The sequence below is a fragment of the Pholcus phalangioides genome, unplaced genomic scaffold (assembly GCF_987345545.1).
Source record: "Pholcus phalangioides strain wild (caught in Gottingen) unplaced genomic scaffold, Ppha-v1.0 ptg000022l_1, whole genome shotgun sequence".
Taxonomy (NCBI): domain Eukaryota; kingdom Metazoa; phylum Arthropoda; class Arachnida; order Araneae; family Pholcidae; genus Pholcus; species Pholcus phalangioides.
The window spans coordinates 32,612,494-32,625,385 of record NW_028301615.1 but is presented as its reverse complement, the minus strand read 5'-3'; the positions used below and the strand labels follow the sequence as shown (position 1 = coordinate 32,625,385).

Here is a 12,892-nt window from a genome sequence, read left to right as displayed (position 1 = left end):
CGAGGTGAACTCGGAAAGAAAAGTCATCTGGCTCAGCGCCTCAAGAGCGTTAAATAAGGAAGGCAGTGGCGTTTCTTCGGTGGTGTAGAGAGAAGCACGCTTGTCCAAGAGGGCCTGGGTTCGAGTCTCGGAGGAGACCAGATGAATTTTCTTTCATAATTCACCTTGTCATAATGTCCAGAAAATATGTGTTACCTTGATATATTGCTCTGAGAAAAAAAACTGTCTATCTCCTCCTATTCTTCTTTAGTTGCAACTGCGTTGTATATTTATAAGAGGCCCATCCAAAACTTTCAAGAATTTTTTAATTTAATAATATATAACTGAATAAAATTCTTCTGCAAATATAAAAACATATCAACTGATATCATGGCGTTTAAAATTTACACCGGTAGCAGCATAAAAATAGAAAATATATGCCACCGCACTTTGTCCCTTTTGGTACCGCAAACCAGTTTTGAACCAAGAACCACCGTTACTTCCAGAATGTTTACAGATAGTTTTGCTTTCATTTGATAGGTGGCAGCACGCGCTCATTTCAATTCAATTTCCTAAATGTATAACAATAGAATGTAAATATGAAGTATAACAACTCAAGAAGTGTGGGTATTTTTCCTGTTATTGCTGTATTTTTCATCCGTAGGCTCACAAATTATTTTTCCCATTAATGCCCGTCCGCGAAATTCTTCATTTAATCCATATAGCGGCAATTACGAGACATCTCGGGTTCTTAAAACATTCTCATTTCTGCACTGACGAACCCAGATAAGTTTTCTTCCCCTGATAACATGTTTTCCTTTCCCCTCGTTCCGCCAATCAACTGCTAGTGGGCGGAGTTGGCTTTTGTTCAAAGTCTGATAGCAGAAGGGGAAGAGAAACGATGTCTTTGTTTTTCCTTTTCGAGGAAGTATGGTATTATTGCGTGTAGCGCAAATAATCAAAAACAATAGTCCCCCCTCCTTGTTGTCATTATAATTATTTTGTGTTGAGGAGAAAGCATGGGCGAAGATACGGGGGGGAGCATTAGCGTCAAAGGTGAAGTTGACTGATCTAATGTACATATGCATATATGAATTGACATCATCATTATCGTGCCCCCCCCAGAAATAATGACCGTGCCCCCCCCATGGGAGAAAGCATTTATTAGCTCGCAATAGGAAAAAAATCTTCTTGAAAAAGGTGTTAATTTCTAGAAGGGGTTTAGTGATATCCACTGCTGCAGTTATAATGCGGATCAGGAAAATTTTAAAAACATCTTAGAGGGTTAATTTCACCGGTCCCCAAGTATTAAAAGGTTGAAGAACATTGCTCTAGATGGCACAGACTAAATGGATATTGAATAGGTAACAGAAAAATCGAAACGAGCTAATGCCACATCTCTTCTATTTCAGAACAGAAGGCGTTGGAGGATGGGGGGGGGGCACATCGGCTCCGTCGTCCGTGATCATAATGAACCGTTCATGTACCCATCACGAAAGAGATAGATACAACCAAGATTTGTATGCTATATAAATTGCGAGGGCTCTCGAAAAATGGCTACCCACGCCACTTTGTAAAACCCCGTTTCCCGGTAGAAAGAAGGAGCGTATTTTATTGTGTGTATGTGTGTTTGTGTTCGTGCAGTTTGAAGTTTTGACTGCCATTAGCGTTAGTTTGGACGCACACAATTGGCGGAATGGGGTGCCAAAATAGAGAGAGAGAGATAGAGAGAGAGTGAACGCGCGCGGAATGTACGCAAGAAAGTACTTTCGTGATAAATGGAGTTTACTTCCCCTTCACCAATTCTGTCTCTCAAGTGGTTTCGATAGGAGGCGAAAACACGATGCGATTCCGTCCACTTCACTGAGGAAGTGAAAACACTGATAAACGTCGACTCTTTTAACCACGAGCACCCCTCGCTCACTCACTCACTTGGACCATCTGCCACCATTTTCAAAAGGGTTAATTTTATCTCCAAGGGCAGAAAGCGAAATATAAAAGCCGAGACATCAACCGTTGTTTTGTTCCGACGCTTTTAGCGAGTTATTTACATGCGAAATATCCATGCCATACTGTTTGTAAACTCGCAGCCTCTCCCATTCGTGGGCATATAACATCCATATACATTCCATGTATGAAAGCATCTTAGAAAATCTGTATACAAATATCTATACACCAAATCAATAGTTATGCACTGCAGTTTTCCTGTAATCAGCGGCGGCTTAAACGAGGGTGCAAGGGGTGCGGTGTACCCGGGTGGCAGCTTAGATGTTGAACACCTATGTTTTTAAAAATTTCCAATAGTACAAATTCATAATGGCATCATGCTTTCGAGCCAAAATTTGAAGATGAAGATGTTGAGGAAACTTTAGGGAGCAGACAAACCATAATACCACACAAGAATATTGAGAGGCAAGTGTGTAATTTGGTGCTCCCACACTAATTTTTCTGGAACGGTAGAATAAAAACAAAGGAAAAAATTTCGGCTTTTTACTCGTTTGGCTCTGTGTGGAGCATTTGAAACGAAATTCTTGAATATTTCTCTTCGTTATACTTTCTTTTTACAGGTGTAAGTAATGATGACTTATCAGTGAGATAATGGGGGATCAATTAATTTGACGTAAATTTTAGAATATTATAATGATGCTGAATGAAAATGTGGGACAGTTTCTGCAAAAGCGGGACGTATATTCACAAACTTATTTCATGGTCGAAAATGATGTGTAGCTTTGTACTAAAAAAAGTCAGGTTTATATCAGTGCTACCTGGGTAAAAGCCCTGTCAGCCCCAGCCAGGGTCATCTTTAGGGCTGGACATGAGGCTTTGAATCCGGGAAGCAGGTAGGCTTGACGCGCCCCTGCCTGTAATGAAATTTATTTGGCCTAAATGAAATGAATATTTCGAATTTTGGTGAAAAATTCTCTTACACACTATCAGATATTCCGCAAGAAGGTTGAGAGATTGCCTCGATTTGAAGGAAGATCAAGAAATACTAACTCTTCGATGCTTGATGTACAGAGTATAAAACATACATGCTCAACCCATGGTTCGTGGTCTTCGGAGTCTTCTGATGTAGCCCGTGACCTCTTTAACAGACCAGATATAACGCGTGTTCTCGCATGTTAATTAAACTCGTCCACATGGCCAAACACTTGAGCGCACTTTTGTGGACAGGGGACTTCCTGCGGTGGCACAATATAGGGCACCATCTGTCGTTCGCCCCCGGGTTCGATAGGAAAAGAACTTTGTTTACAAATGGCTCTGATCGAACCCGTGGATCTGAAGGAAGTTTCCACGCTGGTAGACGAGCAAATTGATACTTGCAACTTTGGGAACCACTACTATTTTACCGCACACCAACTCCGGTTATATCACTATATAAAAATTTTCTATCGAGTTGGGTTGGAAGTCGTCTTTCTATATAGTGGAAGTCATGATAATATCATGGGGGTTATTAAAGTCAGAGAAGTGTTGGAGTCGATTAATCCCTGATTTGAGAAAAAGAATGTTTTACTGGAATTGTTGTCATAGATTCTTATGTTAAAAATTTTGTGATTTGACAATCTAGAGGCGAACTATTGAGAGAGAAGCTGAGATTTATTTTCGTTCGTCCTTTCCACAGTTTAGCACTTCCAGATTGAATTTCTGGACTTCTACATTGAATTTTAGTCAGAATTTTTAAAAATGTGACGTTAGTTAACGACTCTGACTTTATAACCTCGACTCTGACTTTATAACCTCCTTATATAGTAGAATCCACTCTATCTGGCCTAATGTGATGGAAGAACGGGCGGATAATGGAAAAGCCGGAGTTCTGTAAATGTTCACTTCCTAATCCCCCCCCCCTCCCCATCAGAAACATAATTTTAATACTAAAAACGACTCGACTTTACATATCTTTACATATCTTTTACATATCTATCGACTCGACTTTACTCATCGTCATATGTTGTGACCTCTTGGTACATGTTAGTAGTTTATACATAAATGTAACATAATGAACATAATGTAAACGTTAGTTATGTACTGTACTGTATGTTTTAAAAAAATATTATAAAAAAAGGAAGCCTGAGAATAATAATATTGTTACGAAAATTATGCAAATTGTTCTTATTTATCATTTATTATGCCATTTTTCGTCTGTAAATAGTCATTAGCGTATGTAAAAATGGAAAATTAACGCATTTCTCTGTAAATATCGCCAAACTGGCAACAATTTTGATGAAGCTTGGCGACAGCTCCGATGATTTGGCTACGTCATGCGGCCAAGAGACTAGACCGTCTGGTCGAAATTCCACTGTACTTCCGCACTCGTCCCGAGTATGGGGGGCGTTTGCGAAGGCATATTCAAAAGGCACCATGTTTTGGATAGAGTGCCATCTACGCGGTAGGGAAAGAACGTAACTATGCCTTTAATCGGGTTCGAACCTACGGATCTGACGGCGGCCTTCATGGTGACAGACGATCGGGCTGGACAAATCTATTGCCCGACATGCTAGGCTAGGGACATAAAAATTTCAACCGGACACGTTGTGTACATACACAAAAAATTTGAAAATTTTCATCAACGACGATGATGCAAGTGTTCCTATATACACTGCTCAAAACAATTAGGGGAGCACATGGTTTTAACGAAATTACGCAAAGATGTATACAGATAAGTAACATAAAATGAATCATCCATAATTTAAAGCCTAGCAGGAAACGGAAGAAGAAAACTTCATATGCAAATCAAAGTTCATGACGTCAAAAACCAGAAAAAGGAGATAAGGGCAGAAATCGGGATGTTGCAGAAACGCCTGTTTTACTGCCGTAACTGTGAAATTCGATTGCGCAGTATTTTTTTTTGAGACAAGGTGACTTGAGGATGTCTCAACAACGTGATTTACCGGAATCCATGGCATGGCGTGTTATAGGCAGACTGGAATCCGGGCAAACACATCGTAGTGTCGCGGACGCTGTTGGAGTCGCCAGAAGAGTTGTTGCAAGGCTGTGGAATCGATTCCAAGAAACAGGAAATGTTAGACGTCGACCAGGGCAAGGTCGGCCACGCGCCACTACAGCAACTGATGACCGGTATATACAGTTAACAGCCCGTCGAAACAGAACAGGGAATGCTACGCAGCTGCAAAGACGGTTGCTCTTGGCAACAGGACGAAGGGTGTCCAGCCAAACAGTACGTAATCGGCTTCATGAGGGAGGGCTCTATGCACGTAGGCCAATGGTCTACATTCCGTTGACCCCACGCCACCGTGCGGCCCGAAGAAGATGGGCTACTGAACATCGAGATTGGGAGCAACATGATTGGAGCCAAGTGCTGTTTACAGACGAGTCCCGATTCAGTCTGGAGTGTGACACCCGACGTGTTCTGGTATGGAGGGACAGGGGCACTCGAAATAACCCCGCATTCGTTCGTGAAAGGTCACAATACAGACGAGCTGGTTGGATGGTATGGTGTGGAATCAGCATAGGCGGACGTACGGGCCTGCATATCATTCGGAATGGCACTTTGACGGCCCGAAGGTATGCAGACGAGATACTGCGACCTCATGCCATCCCTTACGCTGGAGCCATTGGAGATTCCTTTGTTTTCCAGGATGATAATGCCCGACCGTATAGAGCTCGTCTGGTGGAGAACATGCTTGAAGCTGAAACAATAGAGCGTACGGAATGTCCAGCGTGCTCCAAACATGCTCGGAGGACGCATTGCTGCGCGACCAAGGCCGCCTGTTACTGTCCGAGACTTGCAGATTGCACTTTTTGAGGAGTGGAACAGTATTCCCCAAAGTCTGATCGATAACCTCATCGCATCCATGGCAAACAGGTGTGCAGCAGTCTTAGCTGTTCGAGGAGACCACACGCCCTATTAAAACTCATGCATCAGGTCTAAACAGTACTTTTTTTTTTATCGTTTACATGTAACCAAATTGTTGCCCTAAATCACCTTTTCATGTTTTTTCCATATTTTCAAAGAATTAAAGCTTCATTCCAAATTCTTTTACGTCTTTTTTCTGTATTGCGCATTGATACGCGTGTACTATCCATTGTATGCCAATACGTGGCTGTCTCGCACCGTTTTCTTCACTTTTTTGCTTGCTCCCCTAATTGTTTTGAGCAGTGTACATGCATGCGTACGATTTCACAGAAACGTTTACTTTGGCTGCCATGATGCAAATGCGTAATCAATGTATTTTGATCCATTTTTACTGTCTTAATATTTAGCAGCCCGGTGTGGTCATGGGCTCTCATATACTGCAACTGCACTCATAGGCTGGAATCTTTGGCTATGATCCCAGGCCAAGATTTTTTACGAGTCTTTCTCTAAAGTCTCTCGGTTAATTTTACCTGTTTTAGTAAATTCAACTCTTTCGGTGAAAATAGTACTGGGATTCATCCTATGCTAGAGAAATTCACATAAATATTGCTTGAACACTAAGATTCTTGCTGCTATCTATTGGATAAAAACAAAACTATCTGTCATAATTCTTAAAATAAAACGATTGTTAAACGGATCTGTAACATGAGAATGATAATTATGTGTATGAAACTACACATATATTTTTTTCTGTACACCAGTGTGCATTTTATGCGCCAAAATATCGGTTGCTATGTTTGCTGCAGGAATTGATTCTGCTGTAAACTTAAAAATATAGTGACTTTTCTTTCTTTCAAACCGTGCACAACTCAGGTCTATCGCCATCTATGGGCAATTTACTACCTAGTGAGTTGCTCCGGAAGTGCAAGTGTGTGTGTTAGTACCTAACAGCCTGAGTGAGTATGTAGTGTTGTTTTTGATTTTTCATTGCTACTACTAAACAACACATGTATTTCGTCCATATTCCTCTACGGAACTTCTAACGAATTGGTATATGTGTCCATGTTGTGAACCTAATGTGAAGCTTGTTTCTGTGTAATTCCTGTTATAGTGCTGCCATCTACCACACATTTTTGGAGCTATGAATGGAGTGTAATGTTTGATGATTTTACCATTGTAGGCCTGTTGCTATCTGCGGTGAGACTTTTTAAGGGGGGAAGGATAGGCTCGCTTTCGCGATTTTTCAGTGCTGTGCTACCATATATATTTCAGAAGCGATGTGAGTGATGTGTTATGATTGAATTACATTTGTACTGTTTGTAGGTCTGTTGTTCTCTGTGACGATACTTTTTAAAGGGTATATCGGCTTGCATTCGCGCCTCGTTGGCACACGGAATTTATACTGCTACTAAACCGAACATACACCTCGTACACATGCCTCTCTGGAATTTCTAACGAATCGGTGCGTGTCGGAACGTGCTGCGTGAGTGTATGTATATACATGGCCCTAATACATATATGCACGTTGTACGACTTTTGCTTGTTTTATGTACTTCCTAGTGCTGCCACCTGTGTTTCCTTATTTTGAAATAAAGATGGTAAATGCTTGAACTTTCATGAAATATACTAGAGCGGAACATGAAAATTAAAAGACATATATTTTCATGCTGCAAATTCAGAAGATATAGAAATTTTTTACCTAATTTTCCCCCCTTATTTATGCCGGTTCGCGAAAATTTTCACTTTATTTCCGCGGTTCGCAATGAGAAAAAGATTGAAAAGAACAATGAACTGAATTGTACGGGCCCAGGCTTTATAGCCAATAGGCAATTTTTGCTATTGTCTTGCAACTCGGCATTACACACAATGCCCTCTGAAAAAAATTTTCAATATGTCCCGGTTTTTATCAGTGAATTTGCGTAATGTTCCGGTTTTTTTAAATCAGGATTTGATCCAGTTTCTCAGACGCATAATCTGGCCACCCTATAATAGGCCTGTGCATGCGCAAGTCCGCTCCCGTACAGCCCGTCCGCTCCCAAAGTGTGGGTCACGTTAATGAACTAGAGGGGAGGGGGTATATAGCGAGAGATTCCCCAAAATAAAAACGTTCACATAAGAAATTCATTTTTACTTCAAAAATATGCCAAAACAATAAATGCCTTTATTCGGCTCAGCTAATTACCTTGCATCATATAATGTAATTTTTCCAAATTCTACTTGCACATTATATCAAGTTAATACTTATACGGGGTGATTCCAAGTGTAGAATCTTTTTGAAATCGAATGAGTCGTTCTTAATTAATCATCCGGCATACGAAAATCAAGGAGCATGCACCCTCGCTGCACTTCCATCTTACATGAGGAGCATCAAGTACACCAAAAAAGGAAATAAATATTTATATAAATGCATTTTAAAAAAAGTGTTAAGCATCGATAAAGGTCAATACGCGCTGCCTAATTGAAACGGGAACAAGCGTTCCAAAAACTGTTTTTAAGAACATTTACTGGCAAAAAAACAGAATATCCCTGAAAACCGCGACGTATGGTCAGCCGGAGGGTTGCCGATACATTTTTTGGTCAAATGTGGGTCGCGCTTCAAATAGTTTGGGAAACGCTGCCGTACTCGGGTATGATTCTATAAGCCAGGTGAATTGTATCTTAGGCTTGGATTACAGTATTAAAGTTTAATAAAAGATTTTTTACAAAACTTGAGAAGAAAAAAACACCCAATAAACCTATTGATTACATTTATCGGTCGTATTTTTCAAGATTTATAAAAGCATTTTTGTCATAGTGTAATACCGGCCTTAGTGACTTATTTTCTGATGCCAACAGCGCGGAAAATCGTAATTTGCGGTTTCACTAAATTTAGATTTTTAATTGGCGACCGTATTCTCTTATTTTTATTCTCTCTCTCTCTTTAACTTTTTCTTATTTCTTATGTACTTTCTTATTTTCGTATTTTCTTTCAAAATATCGATTACTTTCGATTATAAAAAAAATTGTATCACTATTGAGATATTTTTCACGCAAATAAATCAATGTGTTTTAAAAATTTTATAAGCAAGTGAGTCTAGTAATAATATTTTTCGGGCCCGTAAAACATGGATTCGGGCTTCTATTATGTTTAATTTACATGCCGGGCCAGGAATGTAAATTTTTGGTGATTTGTCCAGCCCTGGCAGACGAGCATCGTGACACTGCGCCATTCCTTGTGGAACCACGAAGCAAAAAAAAAAATATTTCCGAGTGTTATTAGAAAGAGCATGGGAAAAAAAGTTCTCAAGGTATTTTTGAGGAACGGAACAACCAACCAACCTTCCCGGGTCATTCCGATTCTGGCTTGAAACATCCGTTTCTGTGTATTTCACAGAAATCAGATAAACGCAGAAACAGCTTTCACAGATCACTGCAGTGTGTATATATATATATATATACTATATGTATGTATAAAGGAAGAACGGGGAGGGGATGAAATAAAACAAAAACAAAAAAATTGCTTCTTCTATTTCAGGTATGTGGCATGGCATGAACCAAAGATCTCTTATCTAAACGACGCGTTGCTGCTTCTTTTCCCGTTGCAGTTGTTACGGGCGGGCGTATCTTTTTAGTGTACGGGGCAACGTAAATGCTCTTAAAAAGGTTCTTGCAACAGCCATAAAATAAAACACAAGTTGTTCCGTGGGTAGACGACGAGAAAAGTCCAGAGACCAAGTGGTATTAAAGAAGAAGAAGAAGAAGAGAAAAAACATAAGCGGGAATAGCTCCATCTAGAAAACACTTTACGGTTCAATGGCATTTTAAAGACCGAGAGGGAGGGCATATGCGGTCTAACCTGTACAATCTGTTTGTTTCCTCCTGATGAAAGGGCTGATAAAACTGCTACATTGTAAATTTAAGAAACTATTGCCAAATAATAATGTTGGTTAATGACGTGAATGCGTCGTAAATTGGGATGACAGTTTGAAAATTGATAGGAAATAGGTCAGGTTTTGTATCAAATTTTGAGACTTTACGAAGACGTAGTGGGTAGTATATCGTTGAAAAAGAAGAAGATTCAATGTGCAGTCAAACTTGGTTATAAAAAACCTTTGTTGTAATAATACCTTGAATATTACGTACGTCATGCGTGCTCAATCCATGGCCCACGGACCAAATGTGGCCCTCGGATTCATCTGATGTGGCCCGTGAACTCAAACATAATTTTGAAAAAAGTGGTATACTTCCAGATTATTTAGGTGACCTAAGGCACATTTAAAGATCTCTTAAATTACCTATGGTGCTGTTCCGGATCACTTCAGTGATTCTCGACACAGCTCCATAGCTCTCCACGGTATATTTATAGATCATATCAGTGAAGTAAACAATGGCACATTTACACGTCACTTAACTGAACCGCATCATATTCACGTATCACTTGAGGGATCCTGCAACTCAGTTCCATAGCACTTAAGCTGCACGCGACATATTTACATATTACTAAGTGACCCACAGCACATTTAAAGATCACTTAAGTGACCTACGGCACTGTTCCAGATCACTCAATTAAGTCACATTTTTGTCGATATAGGGTGCTAAATGAAAGCAAATCACATAATTCTGAAACTGAACCCTTCTCCAATCTCTTCTGTGTCTGAAACGTTCGTAGACTCGTGGCCGAAGTGAAACGACTTCACTAATTATACTTTATTGTCCAATGTCAACGTCGCAATGGAAATGTAAGAGCCAGTAGCAGTAAAATTCAGGACTGAGCCGTTAATCGTACACCTTGCATTTTATATAGAATTCTTATTTACATATTTCCAGAGATTTGCTTTCTTGAAGTGCCCTCTATCGACAGAACTTGTACCAAACAATAATCAGACGACTGATAATTCTAGAAGAATGGCGAGGTGAGGAACATTCAAGCTGAGTTTCATGGACTTTTTTCGTGTTTTTCTAAAGAAAAAATTCTCTCTCTGAAAAATACAAAAAAGAACCCAAAAAATGGGAAACAAACAATAATTTTTTCTATTTTGTAAGATACAAGATTTTCGCTCTCCCCTTTTTTATTGGTAAAGAAAAATCATTATGGTATCATATCATACACGGGCTCATAAGTTCCAAAGCAAAACGAGAGACATCTGACGCAAACAAAAAGAAAACTCTCCCCGTAATCATTTTCATTTATTTTTACATGACTGTACACACACACACACACATATCACGTGTTTTACGTTTCAGCTAATACTGATCATTTGTCTTTTCATTTTTTCCCCCTCGACATAATTAGCATATGAATCAGCCGACTTGCTTAGCGCGATCCACTTTTCGAATGTTGATCTCACACAGCCATGTTCTTTTGATCTTTGAAAATTACGGTAGGAAGAAACAAAACCCCCTTTTGTTTGTCGATAATTTCAGTGTTTATTCCGATGAAATATTTTCGTTGTTTCAATTGGGTTCTTGGTTCGTAAGTGGTGTTAAATTATATTCCTTAGTGTTTGGGTATCACGCGCATCGAGTCGTCCTCCGATGGGAAGTTGTCATAAGATGGCATAGATCAGGGCCGGATTAACCGTTAAGCAAAATAAGCACGTGCTCAGGGCACCACATAAAATGATCAAATATAGTGCATTTCTATTACGGGTGGTATGATTTTACACTTAGATTATGATTTTATAGTTGTTATGATTGTAATGTATATTTTGTAATGTATGCTTTTTTATGAATAAATTGCCAGAGGTATCCAGTCCGTGTGGACAATGAACCGATATTGCCGGCGATGTGGCCTGCGTATCTTTCGGTTTGACGGTTTCAGATCCCACAAGTAACGAAGTAAATTTTCGTTTCTAGTTGCGGCCCCGAGTGTTATACAAAAGCAGAGAAATCCAGTTAATTGCCAACAATAACTCGCGTTAATTGTCAGTTTCTGTGCTAAGATTTCACTGAATTTCCATAAAGTAAGCCCAGAGCCGTCTTCAACAGAAATCCCGTCCCACCCCCCTTCCCCGGGAAAAACAAAGTTTTCTGAGGCCCCTTACCTAGCTATAAATACCTGCCCTACCAATTCACATACATACTATCTCTAAAATTTTAACCATATCAGATTGTCATGAGGCTTCCCCTGCACTTGAGGCTCCCAATCCGTGGCATCATAGGTCTCTCGAGTGAAATGATTTTTCTGAATACTCTCCCTCACTTGAAAATACCTGCTTATCAATTTACATACTTATTCTTGAAAATTGTAAACAGATCCAATCATCACGAGGCCTCGTTGAGGTTAAAAGTACGTAAAGGGGACGGGGAGGGCACCATAAACACTTGAGTGATTAGAGCTTTCGTATGGGTTGATCTGGCCCTGGCGTAGATGGTCCGCTCTTTAGATTTGATAATTTAATTCTACTTGTATGAAAAATGCTATTCAATTGTTTTATAGTGCGAGACGTTATTATAAGACAGTCTTGAATTTTAATGAAAGCACAAGAAGGAGCGAAGCAAAAAATATCAAAAATTCCAAGCTGTTTTATGACGGTGGAAAATAACTTTATACCGAATATTGGGAATTAAAAAAAAACCATTTTCACATTTTTTGAGGAAAAACAAAAAATACACTATAGGCAAAATTATAAGACACCTACTGATTTGTGAGGGTAAAAGTAAAATAAAACTCAAACAAATTACATATGAATTTACCAAAAATCAAAATTTTAATTTTTTTACAACTACCTCTGTTTGCTAATTAAAGCCAAAATATGATTTATCATGGATTCAACCAAATCAGAGTATCATAAGGGACATCATTCCAAGCCCGTGGTAAGGCGGCTTTTAGATGTTCGAAGGCGCCGCTGTGGTGGTCGAGTGGTCATGGTGACGGACTCGCGTCGCGAGGTCCCGGATTCGAACCCCACCGTCGCCACAGTGGTGGTCGGCTGAAGTTTTCTGTGGTTCCCAACTTCAAGGTGCGAATGCGAGCCGATCTTCCCTTAAAAAAGTCTCGCCACAGACAGCAACAGACCTACAAACAGTAGAAATATAATTCAATCATAACACATCACTCACTTCACATCTGAAACATAGATGGCGGCACTGAAAAATCAAACAAAACACTACATACGC

General features: G+C 39.7%; 1 protein-coding gene across 1 annotated transcript in view; it reads left to right on the top strand.

Annotated features, from left to right (window-relative positions):
• The window catches only part of LOC149070215 (uncharacterized), a 78,774-nt gene that overhangs the window by 19,289 nt on the left and 46,593 nt on the right, over positions 1–12,892 (top strand). The gene's annotated exons all lie outside the window — the stretch shown is intronic.